A 23,804-nucleotide genomic window follows, 5' to 3' on the forward strand; every position below is an offset into this window, starting at 1 on the left:
AAGCTCTTTATCTGATCTTCAATTCTGAATGATAGTTTTGCTGGGTAGAGTAATCTTTGTTGTAGGTTCTTGCTATTTATCACTTTGAATATTTCTTGCCACTCCTGTCTGGTCTGCATAGTTTATGTTGAGAAATCAGCTGATAGTCCTATGGGTACTCCCTTGTAGGTAACTAACTGTTTTTCTCTTGCTGCTTTTAATATTCTCTCTTTGTCATTTGCCCTTGGTATTTTAATTATGATGTGTCTTGGTGTGATCCTCTTTGGATTCCTTTTATTTGGGGTTCTCTGTGCTTCCTGGACTTGTAAGTCTATTTCTTTCACCAGGTGGAGGAAGTTTTCTGTCATTATTTCTTCAAATAGGTTTTCAGTATCTTGCTCTCTCTCTTCTTCTGGCACCTCCATAATTTGGATGTTGTTATGCTTGAAGTTGTCCCAGAGGCTCCTTACATTATCTTCATATTTTTAATTTTTTTTTCTTTTTTCTTTTCTGGTTGGGTGTTTTTTGCTTCTTCGTATTTCAAATCTTTTACTTGATTCTTGCAATCCTCTGGTTTGCTGTTGGATCTCTATATATTATTCTTTATTTCAGTCAGTGTATGCTTAATTTCTAGTTGATCCTTTTTCATATCTTTGAGGATATCACTAAATTTATCAGTGGTTTTGAGAAGATTCTTGAGTAACCTTATAACCATGGTTTGAACTCTATATCCAGTAGTTTGCTTTCTTCTATTTCTTTCATTTGTGACCCGTTTCTTTGTCTCTGCATAGTGGCTGCTTCCCTGTGTTGATAACATGGCTTTGTGTGCTAGGTGTTCTATAGACCCAAGTGGATCAGCCTCCCTAATTACCCGAGGTGGACACTCTTGGTGCACCTCTTTGTGGGCTGTGTGCACAGTATTGTTGTAGTTAAACCTTGATTGTTGTTGGTATAACTGGGAGGAATTGACCTTCAGGCCAATTGGATCAGTTGTGTTTATGATGGGGGAACTCTGTGCTACAGATACCCTTATGGGTCAAGACTTGCTTCAGTGGGGCTTTGGGGCTCACTGAGTCTGCCCCCTGAGTGTGTCTCTTATGGATCTGAAGAGTTATAGTCTGAATAGTCTCTCTCTGACCACTGGGTACACTGGCTCTTGTATCTCCAAGGAGAGAGGCCACACAGCAGGAGCTACAGAGAGATCTACAGATTCCTTCTCTTTGTTTGTGGTTTGGAGGTGCTCAGATGAGGGCCTGCTGTGAAGCAATGCAAGCTGCTGTCAAGCCTTGGCCTTTCTTTTGGAGGCTCTGGGGATCTTTGATCCAGCTGCAGTACCTTAAGTTTCAGATTGCAAATGTCCAAGTCATTCATATGCAAAACTTCTGTGTGCAGCTTGGGTGGGTTGTAAATTGGGTGGGGTCTCTGGGAATCACTAGGGTGGAGCAAACAGCAATCGCTGTCAGCCCTGTCTGAAAGAGGTCCTGTGTCTCTGTGTCCCACAGCACCATGCAGGAACAATGATCACTGCAAGCACATCTGAGAGAAAACCACCCTTGAGATCCACCGATGCCAGACAGTCCAGTTTCTCCCTATATGAGTCTGGGTCCCCATAGTCTTGCCCGGACCTGGAGTTCAGAACAGTCGGGAGCTTGTATCTCCCTTCCAATTGAAAAAGACAGCAGTGTACTCAGTTGCCAACCTTTTCTGCCCATGCCTCCATACCTCTGCACTTCACTTCCACACCTCCACACCTCCTCCAAGTCTTAGTGTGCTTTTCTCTTTTCTTTCTAGTTGTATAATTTCCACTCAGCTAGCCTTCTCATGGTTCTGGATGATACCTGTTTTGTCTTTTAGTTGTACTGTAGCTTTGAAGCGGTTGTGCGAGGCAGCAAGTTCAGGTGTTTATCTAAGCCACCATCTTTTTTAAAAATCTTTTTTTTTAATCTTTAAAATGAACAAGTAGTCATATGGTCTTACCACCCAGAATTGGGAATAAAAACTAATTAACAACATCATAGCTCCTTAACAGCTCTAAATGTGAAATACTTCAACTCCTTCTGCCATTCATCTGCGGTGTCTGAAAACTGATAAGAAAATATACTCTGTATGTATTTAATGTATGTATTGATTTAATTGAAATTCCAATGCCATTTAAAACTTTCAACTTGGAGTATTTCTATTATAATTGTTAAAAAAGAAGTGTTGATTTTTTTTTTCTTTATCCTCTTCAGTATAACTCTGATTTTTCCTGAATTTTTTGTTTTAAAACAAGAGTGGGAGGGAAGGGGAGGTTGGGGAGAAGGGGGAGGGAAGGGGAAGTTATCTTACTATAATATCTCCATGTTGAACAAGTCTAAAGAAATAATACCTGATTGCAAAATTTTGCATATCTGTGAACTCCCACAAATTTTATAAGACTGGTAGAATTCATGTTAGTTATATTGGTTATGCAAGAAAGAAAAATATATTACAGATTATTGAAATTATTGCTAAAGGGAGATTCAAATGCTAGTTACTAGAGCCTTGGTATTGGATCCCACTTTGAGTAACAGGGAACTAGACCAATTGGGCCAACTGCTGTGTGAGAATTCAATTTAATTCAATTTTCAGTTATGGAATATTTAGTTATGAAGCAGGCATGATGTTAGGTGATCATGATGTTAGGAGACTATCTAGATTTAAAGAAATTTACACAAAATTATTGCCCTTTCATAATTTATAGCCTGATTAGAAATAACAAAACAGTATGATACATACTATACAAGTGGCATGGAGTACTAAAGAAGCAGTAGCTAACTGCCTGGATAAGCAAAGTAAGGCTTTAAGAATTATAAAGGAGTTAAAAATGGAGAGTTTGGGGAAAAGTATTGCCTGTAAAAAGAAGTTTGCAAAACTATGGGTATTATAAAACATAGCTTTCATGCAGCTCAAGTGCAACTTCAGTGCAATCCACTGTGTGAGTGTGTGTGTGTGTGTGTGTGTGTGTGTGTGTGTGTGTGTGTGTGTTGGGTTCAGCTGTGGTGATAAAATACTGCAAAGAAGATTGAGATAAGATATGAAAGGCTTGAGTGGCTATATTAAGGAATTTATAGTTTATCCTATAGGCAAAAGGTAAAGACTCAAGAAATGGTTGGTGGTAGACTCAGTGGATCATAAGGACAAATTAGCTATAGAGTGGTGAGCATGATAGAGGAACTAGGAATGATTTCAGGTGTCTACCATTGACTCCTGGGTGATTGGATGGGGTGGGGCAGCATTCTCTGATAAGGTACCTAGATAGGAGGGGCAGCTACCATTCCAGATAGGAGGAGTAAAAGCACAAGACTGAGACTCAGAAGACCTGGAGTTTGGTCTGAGCTTTCAAAAAAACTTTCCCTAAAAAAAAAAATGAGATCATGCTGTTGTGTTACATAACGTACTACACCCCTCTGTGCCTCATTGTCCTCATATTTATGGAAGTAAGAGGGAGAAGGTATGCCAAAATGATTTAGCAGTCAGGGTGCATGAGTTCAATTCCTGACTGTGTTACTTACTAACAGTGTGATTTGGGGCAGATTACTTAACCTAAGTTTTCTCATTTGGAAAATGAGGAGTAATACTAAAACCTATAAAGTTGTTGTTTTATAACTCATGCATCTGGCACATAGACCCTCAATAAGTTATTTTTATTCTTTTTTTATTTTTATTGATTTCAGAGATGAAGGGAGAGGGAGAGGGATAGAAACATCAATGATAAGAGAGAATCATTGATTGGCTGCCTCCTGCAAGTCCCCTACTAGGGATCGAGCCCAAAATCCTGGCATGTGCCCTTGACCAGAGTTGAACTGGGGACTCCTCAAGCCATAGGCCGATGCTCTATCCAGCTAGGGCTATTTTTATTCTTATTATTTTTATTATTATTATACTATTATAGAGTTTCAAAATTGATTCTATGATACTCTTAGTGAGAAGAATACCATTAAAAGATACATTTGCTATTTATTTAAAATTAAGTTTATTAGTGTAACATTGGTTTATAACATTATATAAATGTCAGGTGTACAATTCTATAATATATTTGTCCTTTAATTTCAGGCAGTATAGGGTAGTGGCCAAGAACATGAGCATATGAAGTTTAATCTATATCTGATGCTTGCTGTGTGATCTTGGGCAAGTTGCTAACCTTTCTGAGCCTCACTTTACTTACCTGTAAAATAAATATAATGAGAATACCTACCTTACAAGGTTGTTTTGAAGACTAAATGAGATAATGCATGCAAAGTGCTTTGATGAGTGCCTGGCACATATTAATGCTTGTGTAAGTGTTTGTTATTGTTGTTGTTATTATAATCATTTTAATTTTTAAATTATAAGCTGTTTGTGACTGGGAGAAGTAGCTGCTTTTCCATGTCAATGACTTTGCTCAGACCACAGAGCAGAAGAGATAGTCCTGAATTTAGTTAGTTTACCCTTGGTATGCCCTATAGGCCAGTGAAATTGTGGACTGCGGCTGGCCTCTGAAATGGCTCCTCTGAATTAAATGAGATGTCTTTTTCCTTCAGATTTTGTGTGGGAGGCTCATATATTTGCTTTGGTAATGAGTTTGCTTTTGGAGCCAAAGAATAGAAAAGAATAAAAGAAGAGAGAAGGCGTGAGAGGCAATCATAGAAACCTGGAGACTTAGATCCTCCAAAATGAAAAAGGAGCCTGCATTTCTGCAGAAAAAAAGAAAAGAGAGAGAAACAACTAACAATCTCAAAGCTCATTATGATTTAACTTTGAGATAGCACAAAATGACAGTAATGTGATTACTGAAGCCTGTTTTAACTATATGCGGGACAAAGAAGTGGAAATGGAGTGTATTAGCAGGAGCATAAAGATAACCTCCTCCCTTATAGAGTGCGCATACATTAGTGCAGGATGTACTATTAAAGCTACTAAATCTCTCTAAAGTGCCATTCCCCTTTCTATGGCAAATGATTGAAAATTCTTTCTTGTGTATTTACTTCAATGAAATTCTTAGAACCTTTTAAGACACATGTTCCCTGTAGTTAGAAGAATGCAAACTCATGACTGATAGTGTCAACAGATAGGACATAGTGATGAATTCAGAGGGCGCATTGCCTTGCACAGTTCAAAAGAGTTACATATATATTTATCTAATATTATTTTCCAGAAAAAGATTCTGTTTGTGTTATCAGTGTTGTAGAAGATGAAAAAAATAGAAGCATAAGAGTGCCCTTTTCCCCACTAACAATGTTAGCTCCTTTGCTTTTCCACGTGTCTGTTATTACTATGATTATTGCTATTATCATCTTTCTTTGACTTGTCCCATCTGAGAAATGATCCTCAGCATCATATTGTGAGACAAAAGTCTGAATGCAAGAGCCAGACATTGGTGTTTGTTTAGATTAATTGCATAAATTGGGAACTTTGTAACTTGCCTTAAGTATCAGAAAAAGTCAATGTCCATAATTATTTAATTTAAATCTTTTAATATGCATAATCCTAAGGGGACTTTTGAATAATTTCAATAAGTCTGAAGAACTTTTAAAATTTCAAGACAATTGAATTGACTTACTATAATATACTTCAAAATGATATCGAGGGACAGCCGCCCAACTGCAAAGCAGAGACACAACTCAGTAAATGTCATTAAGACAGTCACATCTGTTGAACTCAAATGAGGACAGATAGTCCCCCAACTAGAAAAATGGAAGAGAAAGAAAATACTCTTTTTTTTCTTTCTTTCTTCTTCTTGTTCTTGTTCTTCTTGTTCTTGTTCTTCTTGTTCTTGTTCTTCTTGTTCTTGTTCTTCTTGTTCTTGTTCTTCTTGTTCTTCTTGTTCTTCTTGTTCTTGTTCTTGTTCTTCTTCTTCTTCTTCTTCTTCTTCTTCTTCTTCTTCTTCTTCTTCTTCTTCTTCTTCTTTGCTACTGCTGTGCTTGCTCTGTCTTTTGGCATCATGACTTTATATGTACAATACAGCAGAAGATGGTATGGATCAGGTGACTAAATCTATGTCCTTATGATCTTGGCAAATCCCTTAAATCCTTATAGGTTGCTGAAGTTTCCTTTTTTTTTTTTTTTTTTAATATATTTTATTTATTTATTTATTTATTATTATTATTTTTTTATTTTTTATTTTTTACAGAGAGGAAGGGAGAGGGATAGAGAGCTAGAAATATCTATGAGAGAGAAACATCAACCAGCTGCCTCCTGCACACCCCCTACTAAGGATGTGCCTGCAACCAAGGTACATGCCCTTGACTGGAATTGAACCTGGGACCTTTCAGTCTGCAGGCCGATGCTCTATCCACTGAGCCAAACCAGTTTTGGCTGAAGTTTCTTCATGTGAAAATTGAGAAGTAGGAAAGATATTTTCTAATATCCCTTTCAGCTCTAAATGTGTGATGTTTGAGTGCAAAATGCTTTGTTCATTTATTCAGCAACACTGAGACCATCCTAGAAGCTAAGTGTTCTAATGGGGCTGTGGATGTAAAAGACACAAGTATTTGGTCCTGCTTCCAAGAGGCGCACAAAGCCAGAGGAAAGACTGACCAACAAGCAATTACAAGGCAGTGTGGTCAGTGTGGCACCTTCACTCCACACTCAAGACTAAATCCGTGGGGGCCCAGAGGAGGGCAGAGCTACCCCTGGGGTTGGTGGTGATAGATTTGATAGTTCCCAAAACTTAAGCAAAAATTTATCAGGTAGAGAAGAGGGGAGGATACCTCTGGTAAAAGAAGTAGAAATATTAATAAGGCATATACCCTGTGCTCAAAAGGTTAACTTCAAACATGGATATATCAATAGTGAAAAGTAATAGAGACAGGAGGAACTGTTTGAGATTTGATTGTGAAGAGCCTTAAAAGTCATGCTAAGAACCATTGACGATCACTCAAGTGGCACTATGGAGTCCTAACAGAGGGAGAATGGAGGGAAGAGGAAGCTCTTCAACTGTTTTGATGGTCCATGGGGACAATGATGAGAGCCTTATCTGGAGCTGGGGGAGTGGGAAAGGGAATAAAAGAGCACATTTGAGATATGGCTCAGAGATTAAATCCGTAGAATCTATTCATTCCCTCAATAAATTTTTACTCAGTGCTCACTATGTGTCAGTAAGTACAGCATGAAGAGAATATAAGGACTGCTGAAATGCTGAGGGGGGAGTTGTCAGAGTGGAACAGAGTGAAGTGATACTACTTTGCATGGGCTTCCTGGAAGAGGTGAGTTCTGATACAGATTTCCAGAGGGAAAAGGGATGTGAACTTTAATGCTGGCAATGGGCTTGAAAGAAGGCAAAAAAGAGATAAATAGCAGGTATGCTTGATTACAAAGAGAGTCTTGTTAATGTGGAAAAAAGATGGAGAGATACGAAGCATTTGGGTGAGAAAACTGAGCAGAAACATCTAAATCTGGTGTGCTAAGGGAACTGCTATAAGTTTTTAGAAGAGGAGGAATAGTGTGAGATAATAGGGGGGAGAAGATGAGATTAAATGCTTGTAGATCTGTGATATGCTACTATCTGGGTCAACATTTAAATCACTGAATATCTCCAAAGCTCATATTGTGTTTGTATAGTTAGGATGGGAACAAACAAGGTGTTTAGTTGGAAACTCAGCTAAGAGAGAGCAATGATAGTTAATTTGAAAATGCTTGTGAAGTGCAAACCATGGACCAGCTATTACATAGACACTGGAAACAAGAGGAATAAGAAGTGGCAAGGAAATGGACCTCCCACCCTCTTGGCACCTGGAGGCAAGTGTTCAGGAAGAACTGGCTATAGTGACTCCTCACTTAACATCACTGGGAAGCTATATAACAACACCAATTTTGCCATAGGCTAATAGATATACTAGTAATCAAGAGTAAAGTCCCTGTAGCATCTTATCAATGTTACAAAGTGATGTTGAATGAGCCGGGACTGGTTTGGCTCAATGGATAGAGCGTCGGCTTGGGGACTGAAAGGTCCCAGGTTCGATTCCAGTCAAGGGCATGTACCTTGGTTGCGGGCATATCCCCAGTAGGGGGTGTGCAAGAGGCAGCTGATCGATGACTCTCTCTCATCGATGTTTCTAACTCTCTATCTCTCTCCCTTCCTCTCTGTACAAAATCAATAAAATATATTTTAAAAAAAAACAAAAAAAACAAAAAAAAAAACAAAAAAAAACAAAGTGATGTTGAATGAAAGGCTGTTATTTGAGGAGGACCTGCTCTACTTGCCCTTACTTACTTCTCTCCCATTTCACCCCACTCCTGCCTCTGAATGTGGACTTGCTGGTGCTGGGTTTGACTCAAGAACCAAAAGGATGCTGGGCATCCAGAAATATTTCGCATCAAAGGCATGAATTATTTACATACATCCTTGAATAGTGATGCAAGTCTCATGTAGGAAAGGATCAAGCTTAGGAAGCATCATGACACCAAGTCCCTCAGGTGCTTTAGGCACCAAAGGAGACTGCTAAGAATGGCTTCCCCTGCTTCTGGTCTGGGTGGCTGCCCTGGTGCTACCGGCATCATTGACCAAATAAATCTGGCATGTAGCCTTACAGATTAAGTGGATATGGTTTCTCCCTGCTAATTTAAACAGCATGCTTCATCAGTCATTGCCTCAATGGATTTACGGTTTAATAGGAAGACAGATATGTAACCAAATAAATTGCAATGTGACAAGTGGTCTGCAGACTGGCAGGGGGTGCCAGGGACCTGAAGTAAAGCAATTCGCTCTGCTGAATTTGGCTGCACCTTAATTTTAGGGTCTCAAGTCAAATGCTTCTTTCTGTTTCTGTCCTAAAATATTGTGCCAAGTCCTAACAAGTGAAGGTGCCCTGATTGCCCAGGAAAGAATGTTCTCCCATGGGTTTGGCAGGAACTTGAGACTAGGGATGTGGTTCTTCTTGTCCCTACAAAATTAACCCTGAATTTCCCAGCCTAGAGCTATGGTGCTGATCTGCCTGTGTGTGCCTGCTCATCTTTCTCTGCCCTGGCCCTTGTGAGGCTGCTGATATGAGGGAAGCTGAGTGATGGAAATAACCTTTCTTTGTCTTCTGTAGATGCTCGCCCAGAAGAGAAGCACCAAGCTGGAGAGGCCTGGGCCTGGGCCTGCATGAAAATTAAGGCAAGTCATTTATCATTTTGGATGTAATTTGCTCATCAGTTGAATAGGGATTATCTGGTCTTCTTATTCAAAATGCTAATATGATGATAAAATACTATTTTGGCAGGATTCTTTAGAGAATCACTAAATACAATGCACCATTTAATTACCAATCTTTCTATAGCCTTTTCTCGCCTCCAGTATCTACTATCCATTTTGTAGTTTCATCAGCTGCCTTAAAGCATTCTTCTTAAATTCTTGCAATTTCAGTCAAACTACTGAGAGACAGCCATAATTCACATTCATGCTAAGGGACACCCGAGGTCAGCTTTCACTCCTAACCAGGTATCTAAAGCCAGATTTATATTTCTCTTTTAAAAAGAAAATGAAAGCCTCAATAAAAAGGTTGACTGACAACTAGATAAAAGGAAGAATTTCTTTCATGCTTTCCAAGAAGACAGAATGAGAGTCTTAGAATATAAATCACTTTTAAATGGTGTCTCAAAAAGGAGTTATTCTCAATCATCTGCCTCTCTCACCCTTGTTCCTGAATATGGTCTATGCAAGCAATTTAACTGTTGTATGTATTTAAATTGAATAACGGTAGTGATATTTTAGAAAACAGAAGGAACCTCAGAGATTTCCTGCTTTGTTCATCTTTTTCTGAAGCAGGGAAATGGGATTTAGAACAGGTAAAGGATTCCCCCTTGATCTCTAGCTTTTCAGTGATGAACCAAGGCCAAACCCACAGTTCCTGACTCTTAGCCCAGGGTCCTCAACCAGAGATGAGATAAAAGTATAAATAGCTACACCTAAGAACGGTATTCTAAGCATAGACCCAGGCCTCAATGTCCAACATGATGGAAAGGGTGATAGAAGAAGTCAAAGATCCCACTTGTTGGAAAGGGTGGCAGAAGCAGTCAAAAGTGGAACATAACCTTTTGCCCACACTGTCTAAGGGCATTTGGGCTGGAGCGCATAAACGACACTTCAGATGCTTACCTTGGAGGTAACGCTTCCGTTGTGTTGAATTTGAGTTGTGCTATTTTACAGAGAAGGGACAATTGGTTGATTATCTTGTCCTAACTCAGAATTGCTCCAGTTATTCTGAACTTTTTGTTCTGGTTGATTGAGGCCCTCCCTCAAGGTTGGCCCAGTGGAAACTTCCCCGGATGTCAGGTTACTGAGAATAAGGGTTCCTGGCAGGTCAAATCTTTCAGGTCAAATCCAATTACTGTGAAGTCTCCACGACTGTCTAAAATCCCTGGTTATTAACACAAATCAATCCCATATGAGCTATGATGCCAGTGCCTGGGGCTTTGAAATAGTTGTTTTACATGATGGAGCATTCTCCCTACCCCCATCTTTCTAATAGAAATGAGTTAATGATAAGCCCAGGTGTGCTGTGCCAGAACAGCCAAGGGTTCAGTGAGCCTGAGGAGAGGCAGTAAAGTATTGACGAAAAGACAAAGAGAATAAACTGGGTCTAGGTGGATCTCTTATGCCTGGCTAAGGCCACCGAGAAAGATTCAGATAGCAAGCTGAGCCTTTATTTTATAGCCAGAGGTAAACAAGGTAGTGGTTGCCATAGTTACAATGTGCTTGTGAGTTTCACTTGGTTTGGCAGCACTTCCTGACCTTCCAAAGCCCATTACCTACCTAGATAGGATCTAGGGAGACTCTAAGGTCAAGCTTAATTATGCTAAGAGGGCTGTGCCCTCTAAGCTGGGACTTGTTTGTGGCTTTGCAACAGGTCAGTCTGAGGCTTAATCCTATAGCCTCTCCTTACACTAAGGTGACCAGACATCCTGCTTTTGGCAGGACATTCCCAATTTTTAACATTCTGCCCCACGTCCCTCGGCATTTTAAAAAAGTCCAAAAGATTTAAAAGAATCTTTCCAAAAATCAGGACTTTTTTAAAACACAGCAGGACGTGGGACAAATTGTTAAAAATCGGGACTGTCCCGCCAAAAGCGGGACATCTGGTCACCTTACCCCTACCTACACCCGGGAGTAAAGCAAAGACTTCTGCCTCTCTGTCCTATACCTAGAGTCAGTGCTTGCTGCTCAGTCCCCTGCAGTGCAGGATGCAACATGTGGTAACTTACCCTGCTGCCTCCTTGGTGGCCAGTAGGGTCTTCCCTGGAGTCTTGATGGTCTTACCTCTACAATGGATTTTCTGAGAATTAGTTACATTTAATTACACAACTCTGGCGTAGGGTGGGTCAGTGACTCCCAGGTTGGGGGAATTGAAGTGTTAAGTTTTGTGTATGGGGGAAATCTGACACACAAAATTAAGGAGGCACACCTGAAAGCTGAAAGGGTGTTAGAATGATCTAATCAATGGAGATGAGTTTGGGTGTGGGCCACATTGGGGTCTGGCTGCAGCATTGGATCCATGGAGAGGCAAAGAATTGGCACAGGTAAACATGTTTGTTGATGGAGATCAAGCAATGTAGAACTGGGGAAGAAGGCAGGAGAAAGGTGTGTGTGTGTGAGTGAGGGGTGTGGGGTTCTGTGAGGCCCTGAGAGGTGAAGTGACTTGGCTAAGGACACGTGGGTAGTTGTCTTTCCTGTGCCACAAATAAGGCAGCTCTGCCTTCCAAAGCAGCTGGTTTGAGGAAGCAAGGAGAACTAATTTTCATTGAATGAGACAGAGAGAAGCCAGATGTTTGCAGCTGGGGTTAGGCTGTGTGACTCCTGCTACCCGCCGCTGCTGCCAGTGTGTTCTTGGATTGAACCTCTAACCTTTTATACACAAAATGAAGCAGTGAAACACTCCTTCTGCCACCAACGTTTAGAGAATGTGTCCTCCTCCCACTGTTTTATCATGAAAGTAACATATCTCATGACTTTGGTGTTTGAAAGTTCCAATTATTCATGTCATTTGCCCTCTGGATCCTGAACTAGGTGAGAACTAGTCATAGGAATCCAAAAGGACTCAGCTGCACCTGCCTTCCTCCAATTCCAGGGGGACATGGCTAGAATAGACATTTCTTCAAAGAAGATATACAAATAGGCAATAGCATATGAAAAACCCAGCATCATTAGTAATAAGGAAATGAAAAGCAAAACCACATGAGATACCACTTCATATCCAGTGAGCATTTCAGAGTCTGGATTCCTAAATATAGTATAAGGCATATTGCTGATTATGGCTGTTCTCGGCCTTCATTACAAAACCCTACTCTTGCTGCATTTCCCATTTCTCTTAATTATAAATCATGCTCCCAGGTACACAGATTTACATCAACTCATTTCTCCTCACACTGCCCTTTTCCAAACCCCATTTAGGGTTAGTTAACAAATATCAGTAGGTCCAATTGAGTTGACATGTTAGACTTTCCTGTCAATCAACTGCAAAATAATTTACTATTGCTAGTAATATGCCAAAGTTTCCAAATGATTAAAATTTTAACTAACATATAAAATAGAGGGGGAGTCAAACTAAACTCTATGAGTCATCACTCTCATATGAATTCTGATGATGCCAGGGAGAATGGACTTCATAATCTTCCCTGTCTGAATTGAACTTACGATCCCATGACAGCCAGGCAGTTAGATTCCACTTTTAAGGCATGAAAAAGTCTGGAGTGGAGACTCCAGAGGCCTGTGGGAAGACTGGATCCAAAAGAGAGCCAAGGATAGCTAGTCAAGTGCTCAGGATACTTCCCTGTATTAGTGGATGGGACATGAAGGGAATATAGAAAATGGGGGACCAAGCACAAGTTCTGATTTTAAGATCTAATGCAGGAATAGAAGTAGCTCCTCTATACCCATCTTCTCATTCTCAGTGAAACCTACTTCTTTCCACACCTTCAAACACAGTTCCTACTTGGTGCCATCCCAGAGGTTGTGTGCCAGCCCACACAGTGCTTAACAGAGTAGGATTCTCAGCAAACCCATGCTTGGATCTTGGTTTACATCTCAGTGAAATAGGGACAACTCATTTCAACAAGTGGTTGTTGTAGGTGGGGTCTTCCCCGAGACAAGGATTTGGGTGCCATGAGTTTATTTGGGAAGTAATGACCGAAAACCAGTAGAGGAAGGGGCAGAGAAACCAGGAAGGGAGGTGGTCAGTAAAGGGGTGTTATCAAACACCACTTGGGCCACTGGAGTTTATGCCCCTGGGGAACTCTACAGCCAGTGTACAAAAGATGCCTAGAATTCAATCAGTCCAAGTGAGGGAGCCAGGTGCTTACTGACCACATCCCATCAGTCCTTGTGTGTGGCTGCTGTTCCAGCACTTCCAGCCTGTGATGCACGTGATGTGCACCATGTGCTTTTTGGGTAAACCCAATTTGGCGGTCAGGCGTGAGCCATTTACCAGCTCGCTGTGGTTTGTCTCAGTGTGGTTTGTTGCTTTTGACACAAGCATTTTTCTAAGCTCCCCTCTCAGACAGAATGCACTGCCGCAGTCTCAACAGTTCAACCACTGTGCTGACAACCCCACCCCCTCCAAGCAACCATCAACCTCTGACACATACAAGAAAACAGCCTTGAACAAAACTCCATAACCAACTCCCTAACTGGATGAGGTCTCACAGAAATTGTCAAGAGGATGGCAGGTACTACATTCCTACGGAAGCTCCAGAAAATACATGCTACTGCAGAGTTGCTGACCTCATTTCAGATATTGACTCGTTGAGCGAAAATCGGCTTCTGACAAGTTTCTCCCTCTCTGAGTTTGAGATGGTTTGGCCATTAAAAATGCTGGCAAGAGCATTTGGGGCTGGTAGCTGACCCTCCTAAGGCCACTCTCTGGTTCTTTCTGGGATGAACGGGAAAGTGAATCATAAGAAGGATCCTAGGAAGGCTGCATGTCAAATGGACTCATCACCTGAGTTTCCTGGCTGCTGTACTGCTCCCAGCTCTTAGTCCTTTTCACTCTGCCCAACACCCTGAAAGCCCCTAGGCTGGTGTTAGGTTTCTCCCCTGCAACCTGTGCAGTACAGGACCTACCACATGGTAACTTACCCTGCTGCCTCCTAGATTTGGTCTTCCCTGGAGCCTCGAGAGTTTTGCTTCTGCAGAGGTGAGGCAATGGATTTTCAGGGAATTATTTGCAAATTCAGCTAAGAGACAACCTTATGTAAAAACATTTTCAATGTTACATGCATCTTCAAGGACAGACTTCTCCATTAGATTTCCTATTTCTTGATGCAAATGAAATAATTTTGGGAGTTCAAGTTTCAGTCTACCTAATTTAGGTGTGCAAAAGTAGAATTTTATTTCTCCTTAACTAAACTTAAAACTTGTTATGGGTTGAATTGTGTCCCTCAAAAAAAGTTATGTTGGAGTTCCAACTCCCAGTACCTTAGAATATAACCTTAATTGGAGATAGAGCCTTTATAGAAGTAATCAAGTTAAAATGAGTTCATTAGAGTGGGCCCTCATTAAATATGACTGGAATCCTTACAAGGGGAAATGTAGACAGACACACACACAGGAGAACACCATGTGAAGATAAAGACAGAGATTGGATGATGCTTCTACAATCCAAGAACACCAAAGACTGCTGGCAACACACCAGAAGCTGGTGGGTAGGCAGGGAACAGTTTCTGTCTTGATTATCAGAAGGAATTCTCAGAGAGAGAGAGAGAGAGGGGGGGGGGGGAGAATTGTGAGATTAAATTTCTATTTAAGTCACCCAGTTTGAGGTGTTTTGTTACAGCAAACTAATATAACATTCAAATCTCTCAGTGAGGGAAATAAACTTGATCTTGCCAATTCAAAGCAACTTTGGGATTTTGCAGTTGAACTCAGTTTCTGTGTGAATGCTGCATCCATTTGCAGCTAGGGTTCAAGGTCTGGAAAAGGGGCTGCACACAAATGTATATACTAGACAAGAAATATAAATTTAGAAAGCATGGAGGGAGCCAGGCGGAGACCTTACTCTCTTGTGGAGAGGTTCCAGGAATGTCTGGACCCATAGCTTTTTATTTACTAGAATAGGGATCTGCCCTTTAGCAAAGCAGTCAGACTTATCAATGAAAGGTTTGGTAAACAATAAAGGATTATCAGGTTAGGGGATTGCCTTCAGCCATTCAGCCAGCAGCAGGGTAATACAATGCTGATTTTCAGCCCTGGCTGAATATCAAAGTCCATTAGCCTTCTAAGGACTTCTTATATTTATATGTTAACTACTTGTTGGTCTTAGCCTCCAGCACTCTGGAGGAAATACTCAGGCTCTTCAGCTTTTCCTCTGCCCTCTTGCCCTTCTCTCCAGACTGTGCCCTCTGCACAGGTCTCTGTTTTCTGGATTCTGCTGATATGTCTCTGTTTCTCTTTGTTTTTTTGGGCTTAAATGCTCTGTGTTTATTGCTGAAGTGTCTACTCCCACACTATTCTTGGTGTCAGGTCACTGGATCCAACCAGTTTACTTGGCTTCAACACCCTCACATTAACTGTGAGGCTTAGCCAGGTCTGCCAGTTCATTCACAGCCCTGTCTACACCCATCTTGAGTCCTGTGGGTGCAGGGTGAGGTCGAGCAAGGGGACCCTTTCAGATGTTGTCTGGAGCCTGTCTCTGAGGGAATAGAGGTGGTGGTCCCAGGACATAGCTCTGCCATCCAGGCCTATCACCACTATGCCTCTTGACTGGCTGCCCATGGCCAAGGTTTGTGAGCTCTATGGCAACTGGAAACCAAAAACATTCTGAAAATTTATCAGTGGGAGAATAGATTAAGTCAGTAAAGGTATATCCATATTATGGAATACTATGCAGCTGTTAGAAAGTATGATGGATGATCTGGCATGAGAAGATCTCCAGAACATTTTACACTCTAGTAATTCATATGATATCATTTGCTTTTTGTAAAAACAAAACTATATGTGTGTACTGTATGTGGATGCAAATGCATAGGAAATCCTGATGGACTCATGTCCAAATGTTAGCAGGGTTACCAACAGGAAACATACAGGTTGGGAGAGGGGCCAGGTATGGGAAATAGGATGTTTGCTTTTTTCTCAAAATATTTTTGCATAATATCAAATAACAGAACTGTATTTTTAAATTATGAAATTTTTACAAGAAAAAATAAACCAAGTCCCCCCTACTCCACAATAGTTTGAGTTATACCAGGCATGGCCTGCCTATCCCCTTTCTCAGTGCCTCCCAAGTAACCTGCCCACTCTCTTTATTAAGTCCAAAAAGGCTCAGGCATACTGGTTACCCTTTACTGAATCCCCACTTTCCCTCAGATATTGTTAGCGCAAAACTTTAATGATAAATAAAGGACCAGAAAATACAGCTCCCAATTGCCCTCCAGACCACAGCCTATGTTGTCACAGAGGCCTTCGCAATCCAAAAGGAATAAAGTTGAATCAAGTAACAAGGAGAAATCGATATCTTATTCATGTTAAACCTGGCCTAATGCCCTCCATTATGTGACTCACCACACAGAGAATTGATCTGTTTCTCTTCTGGTGGAACTTGGGAGCTCTAAAATTTTCATTTATATATATTAATGTTGAAGAAGAGAACTTCATGAAGCTGTTTCCTCTCTCTATAAAACTGGTGGATTAATAACAGAGCTTCAGAGCCCCTCATGTTTGACTCAGCTCCAGCCCGGCATGCTAAGTAAACATTCTTAGAGGAAGAGTGCTTAGGTCAGGACAAAGATAATAATGGTCATTAATAACCATCACTCATTACATGGTTCTTCTTCCCCTGAGCGCTTCTAGCCTACTGTTTATAAATGCTCTTTAATGTGCAGAGTGCGCTGCCCCCCCACCGGAGGCAGACACACACACGGAGGGAGGGTAATTGCTGCTGTCATTATGAGCCCTGGCCTGTGCACACAGCATTCTCAGATCACTTCTCCCTCTGGAGCGGAGGGTTAATGGCCACTGTGTAAGGCTGCTTGGGACGGGGAGTGGTGGAGTCTAATGACTGGCTCTTGTGGGTGGACCCATGTGTGTATCTTTATGAACACGATGAGCTGAAGTAATCTCAAGTCTTCGTGTTAACTATCTTCTGGAAGCTATTGCTAATATGAAGGCCCAAAGGAAATTATCTTTATTGTGAGTCCAAAATGTCCCCTATTAACTCTCTCTGATGCCCTTACTTGATTCTTATTGCTCTGAAATCCTCTTGATCCAGCTGCAACTAAATTACCTTCTCATTTTGGCCAAGAGGACCTAGATTATTTCTGTTTGTGTAACCACTGTCCCCAATGTGATCCCTGGCCTCATTTTCCCCTGCCTTCCCTCCTCCTCAGTCCCCTTCCCAGCTGGTAGATACCCTGTTGGTACAAGGGTTTAATTCTCTCTTTTTGAACAAGTTGGGACAGATTTTCTGTGCTTTACTTTTCAAAGATGTGACTGACACCTTAAAATGCAGGCTCTTGTACCTTTATTTTCTCATCTTAGAGTAGGTGAGTCATTAGAAGCCAAAAAGAACACACAGCATTGATGGAGAACATTATAATTATGGTTGGAACTGGAAATAATATTTGCAAGCTATTGTTAAATATGATTTTTTCCCCGATTTGTGTATTCTAGTACTATATACCTTCATTTATTTCATCAGTTGGTAAAATCCTTATTCCCTGGAACCCCTGGAAAGTGAGGTTTCTCTGTTAACACGCAGGTGAATATTCTGCACATATACACATCCCCTTGTGAATCCTTTGAAGGTAGACACTTTCTTCTATAAAGGCAGGAGCTAAAATGTAAATGCAAGTCACCTGGCAAATGATTAGGGAATTACTCTTCTTAAACCAAATGAATGCCCAAACAAATCAGTTCCATAAAGTGAGGCAAGAGCATCTCAAGCGGTGCCTAGGAATGTTAATAAACAGAAGAGACACCTCTATCCACAGCTTGTCCAAGCAGCAGACCAGAAGTGCTGGAAATCCTATAGGGAGGTTCAAGCCTGCCATCTCGTGGCTACTCAGAAGAATTATCCAATATTTTGTAAAGTTGAAGAAGGGCAACCGTTGGCATTTATCAGAGCTGTTTATTGGCACACACTCACAAGTGCCCCCTGAATTTGGGCTGTGGTTGTTTTGTCATGGGACTCTGCAGTTTGAAAACGGCCACTAGGGCATCGTTGATATCTTACCTTTAGGAAGCAAGTGAGAAGGTGAATATTGGAGGGGGAGCTCTACCTTGTCAGGTTCTCCCTCCAGAATCTGTAATGCTGAAAGGTGGGACCATCTGGGATGCCAGTGACTGCAGCCGCCTACAGTCCTAGACAAATGGGTAATTTCTTTAAGTACCCTTCTGATGAACAGAAAAATTTCAGGCTTGTTAGCTAAAGTGTCATGTGCGAGTGCACCTGGAAAGATGATAGCAGGTGGTGCAGTGGAGCACCCTATTCAAGAGGCCGATCCATCCATTGGGTGTTCAACAAATGAAAAGTAATGATGCCTGCTGCTGGCAGTCGAGGGATTTTCCTTCAACCTGGGCAAATGGAGATGAGGGAAAAATGAGAGCATCTTTAAGCTGTGCCCTGTGGCTTGTTTTTTTTTTTTTTTTTTTTTTTTTTTTTTAGACTAGAGAACATCTGGAGGGCTCTGCTTTTTAAAGACGATTGGTTGGATTTCAGTAATTTTTCAGCATTTTGCTCTTCTTTCTGCAGGTTGTAGGAATTGGAAAATGACAGGGGAAGATTATTGCTGTGGTAAATGCAATCTGTCTGGAGGTCAGAGCATGGGGAAAAGAAGGAAATTGGGCTTATCTAGATCCCAAGGTCACCTGAGAGGTAAAAGCAAGGCCAAGAGGGCTAACTTACACATGTTTAGACACAACTGCATAATTCTTTTTTGTTTTCCTATCTGCGAGTTGGAAATGAAGGCGTTGGAATGCCAGCTGATTTCCTTCCAAGGATGTCAGTGTTGTGGAACAACCACTAAGGATATTATTGTAGCAGGCGTATAGACTCTATTTAAAGAAGTGTATGAGTAGACTACATTGAAATGTTTTTTGCTTGCTCTTTCTCTCTCTTTCTTCACTGACATCTGATTCATTTGAGTTGGGAATAGAAAATTACCTTGAAGTAAATGTTCCTTGTTTCACAAAGAGCACTTGTGTAGGCTCCCTTGGTTATGTAGATGTCAGACTAGCCACCTTTGGCCTCAGGAAAAGGGAATAACAGGACATCCTGTGCTTTGAGTGGGTTAGAAAAAGTTGCCTCATATCTCGTGGGAGGAATTGGTGGTACACAGCAGCTGTGGGGAGGGCTAAGTGTTGAATGCCGTAGTGTGATCAAATAAATAAGATGAAAATTAATTAAATGCCCTTTAATTTAATTGCTCACTCCCTGTTTTCAGAACACTTGTCTTACCTTGACCTCTGAGCCCTGATATGTCTGCTTCTTTCCCTGCTTCACTGGTTGCTTTTGCATTCCTTCCTTTGCAAAATCAGCTCCTCTATCTGTTGGCCTTCCTCAAGGGCTTGGTTCTGCTGACGTACCATTTTAAAAAAGGTAAAATTAAGACTCTCAGACAAATGTAAAAGGAGCACATGAAAGATTTTATGTAGCTCATTAATTAATGAAGAAACCAGTAAGGCATGAAAATCCACTGAACGATGCCCAGAGCTCAGTAGTTTTCATTGCCTATTTCCAAGGTTTTAATAAATCCCTGTCAGTCCTCAGCTCTCTAACCATTCTATGCTTTCTCTGAGCAATTTTATCTAAGCCATATTACATCTGATTTTCAGGTTTATGTCTTTGGTCTCGTTCTCCCAGCTTCAAACATGACAACTCCTCTTAAAGGATTTTGAGAAGATAATGTGCCCAAGGTCACTTAGCGTGTTAGAAGAGCTGAGATTTGAACTTGGGACTCTCTGAATTCCGAAATGGGGCTAAAAGCCTGCAGTATTAATAGGAGGTGGTTTTGGAAGTACACAAACTTAGGCAGCTAAACCTATGTGGTAGACTCCCTGTCATTCTGTCATAAGGGAAAAGAGTCTTCCTAGGGAAGAAGAGGCTGGAGACATGCACCTCACTGTTTCTCTGGCTGAGTTACAGGGAAGGGCCATGCTGCTGGCTGTCCATGGTGAGTGTTGCTGCTCCATCGATGATGTAGGAGTAGTGATTCCCCCTTTCAACGGCTGGGGTTTCAGAGATTGGGGGCTTTTGGTGCTGTGCCTTGATCTAACTACCTCTGACTTTTTCCCTCCAGCCTGGGTTGTGGGTAGAAGTAGAGTCGAGGAGGCAGTTGGGGTGGGTGGTATTGGTTTTTTCCCCCAGGAGATGTTTCTAGGTTTTCTGAGGGTGTTTTGCATCTTCCACCTCTGCCCTACTGACCTGGGTTTCTGAGTTCTTTCTGGCTCACAACTCCATTCTCCAGTGTTTAGGAAGAATGAAGTCTCAGGCCCATCAGGACATGACTTGTCTCACATAGTTAGCAGCAAATTTTGATCTATGACTTAAGCAGGGAGAGCCCTGTTTTTAGCAAAATCTAACCACTTGCTTGGTTCTTCATTCTTTTCTCTGCCAGGAGCCATGAGTTATGTAATCCCTGTGTTGGCAAAGCCCATCTCAGTAGGGGATTTATTTACTTCGTTGTGGAGGAAGGTCAGGTTGCTTGGCCTTCATGTTGACAAGGGAAAATATATTTTGCTAAACTGGCATTTCCTAGCTTCTAAATAGTCTTTTAAGAAATCTTCATTGTTGCTGAGACTGGTTTGGCTCAGCGGTAGAGTGTCAGTCTGGGGACTGAAGGGTCCCAGGTTCGATTCTGGTCAAGGGCATGTACGTTGGTTGCGGGCACATCCCTGGTAGGGGGTGTGCAAGAGGCAGCTGGTCGATGTTTCTCTCTCATCGACGTTTCTAGCTCTCTTTCTCTCTCCCTTCCTCTCTGTAAAAAATCAATAAAATATATTTAAAAAAATTTTCATTGTTGAAAGTATTACATATGTCCCCCTCCTCTCCCCATTGACCTCTTCTAGCCCCACTCCCCACCCCCAGGCCTTCACCACACTATTGCCTGTGTCCACGAGTTATTACTAGTACATGCATATAAGTTCTTTGGTTGATTTCTTCCTACCCAACCCTGGCTTCCCTCTGAGATTCAACAGTCTGCTCCATGCTTCTATGTCTCTGGCTTTATTTTGTTCATCAGTTTATTTTGCTCGTTAGATTCCACAATGAGTGAGGTAATGTGATACTTGTTTTTCTCTGACTGGCTTTTTTCACTTAGCATAATACACTCCAGGTCTATCCATGCTGTCTCAAAGGGTAAGAGATCCTTCTTTTTCACTGCTGCATAGTATTCCATGGTATAGATGTATCACAGTTTTTTATCCACTCATCTACTGATGGACACTTGGGCTGTTTCTGGATATTAGCTATTGTAAATTGTACTGCTATGAACATAGGGGTGCATCCATTATTTCTGATTGGTGTTTTGAGGTTCTTGGGATATATTTCTAGAAGTGGGATCACTGGGTCAAATGGGAGTTCCATTTTTAATTTTGTGAGGAATTCCATTCTGTTTTCCATACTGGCTTAGCCAGTCTGCATTCTCAATAGCAGTGTACATGTGTTCCCTTTTCTCCACATCCTCGCCAGCACTTGTCATTTGCTGATTTGTTGATGGTAGCAATTTTGACAGGTGTGAGGTGATACCTCATTGTCATTTTCATTTGCATCTCTCTGATGATTAGTGACTTGGAGCATTTTTTCACATGTCTCTTGGTCCTCTCTACGTCTATTTTGGAGAAGGGTCTATTTATTAGTAGGTCAGTTGCCCATTTTTTAACTGGATTGTTTGTCTTTCTTTTGTTAAGTTGTGTTAGTTCCTTATATATTTTGGATATTAACTCTTTATCAGATGTATCATTGGCAATTATGTTCTCCCATATAGTGGGCTCCCTTTTCATTTTGTTGATGGTCTCTCTTGTTGTGCAGAAGCTCTTTATTTTGATGTAGTCCCATTTGTTTATTTTCTTCCTAGTTTCCCTTATCCTATGAGATGTGTCCGTAAACATATTGCTACAAGAGTCGTCTGATATTTTGCTGGCTATGGTTTCTTCTATGATTTTTATGATTTCATGACTTCCATTTAAGTCTTCTCCATTTTGAGTTTATTCTTGTGTCTAGTTTCATTTTTATGCATGTCTTGCTACAATTTTTTCAGCACCATTGAAGAGACTGTCTTGACTCCATTGTATGTTCTTGCCTCCTTTGCAAAATATTAACTGAGCATAATGGCTTGGGTTGATTTCTGGGGTCTCTGTTTTGTTCCATTGATTTGTATGCCTGTTCTTGTATCAGTATGAGCCTGTTTTGAGTACAGTGGCTTTGTAGTATAACTTGTTACCTGGTATTGTGATCCTCCCAAGTTTGTTCTTCTTTCTCATGATTGCTGTCACTATTCAGGGTCTTTTTGGTTCCATATAAAGTTTTGGAATATTTGTTCTAGATCTGTGAGATATGTCATTGGTATTTTAATAGGGACTGTAAACATTCTTAACATAACTTCCAATAAAAAGAGAATTGAAAACTTGGGGGATTGAGGGCTAGAATTGGGTTATCTTCCCAAGTTTGTTATAGTTACTATACACATCACAAAAATGGTCTTTGCCACAGCCACAAGGTACCTGTGCAGTCTGCAGCATTCTTGAACCTGCCACAAGTGCTAGCACAGGTGTCTGGTGGGGGGTGCAAAGGGGTTGTGCAGGGGCAGTCTTGCCCAGGTAGTTCCTCTCCTGAGACCTCATAGCCTGCCCAGGCCTGTGCCCCCATCCACCTTGCTGGGATGACTCCTAGCTAGGACTGGTCTCAGGCACCTAATACAGTCTCAGCCTGCTCTTTCTGAGAACATTCCTAGTCTTAAGAGGTGGAAGGTTTTTCTGCAACCAGAGAATCCTACCCACACTTCCTTTGAACCATCACTCTGAGAAGAAAATAAAAATATATCCACAACATGTTTTGGGAGGGTCTTTTCCCTTTCCTTCTGAATCAGAACTGTCTGAAACCACTTTATAGCTTAGATGAAACTACTATTTGGTGTAGTACTTTAAAACTGCCTTTAATTCTCTTGAATTAAAAAGAAACACTTTTTAAAGGATATTTCTCTAGGAATGAGGTGATTTTCTCCCCTGCCAACTATTTCCCTCCCTTTTTAGGGTCACCTTCTTTTGTTTTTTGGTGAAAAGGAGGCTTTAAAAAGTACCATTAAATTGAGATATGATTCATCTATCACATAATTCATGCTTTTAATATTGTACAATTCAGTGTTGTTGTTTTTAGCATATTCAGAAAGCTGTATAATCATTACTACAATCTAATTTCAGAATACTTTCATCATTCCAAAAAGAAACTTTAAACCCATTAGCTGTCACTCTTCATTATCCCCTCTCCTCATCTCCTGGCAACTATCATTCTACTTTCTGTTTCTGTAGGTTTCTATGAGGCCTTTTGTGTCTGACTTCTTTAACTCAGCATAGTGTTTTCAAGACTTATCCATAGTGCAGCACTTAGCAGTACTTCATTCCTTCTCCTTGATGAATAATATTCCATTGCTTGGATATACCACATTTTGTTAACCCACTCATACACTAGCTGGTGGGCAACTTTGAGTTGTTTCTACTTTTTGGCTAAAATTAATTATGCTTCTCTGAGCATATATGTACAGGTTTTTGTGTGGACGTATGTTTTTCACTTCTTTTGAATATACAGGGTGTCCCAGAAACATGTATATATACTTTAACAGTTGATGTTTCTTTCTTTTCAGCCAGACCAATCTTTTAGCAAAGGAAATTCATCCTAGAATGTTATTGGAAGTTTGAAAAC

The sequence above is a fragment of the Pipistrellus kuhlii genome, unplaced genomic scaffold (genome assembly GCF_014108245.1).
Source record: "Pipistrellus kuhlii isolate mPipKuh1 unplaced genomic scaffold, mPipKuh1.p scaffold_m20_p_1, whole genome shotgun sequence".
Taxonomy (NCBI): Eukaryota; Metazoa; Chordata; class Mammalia; order Chiroptera; family Vespertilionidae; genus Pipistrellus; species Pipistrellus kuhlii.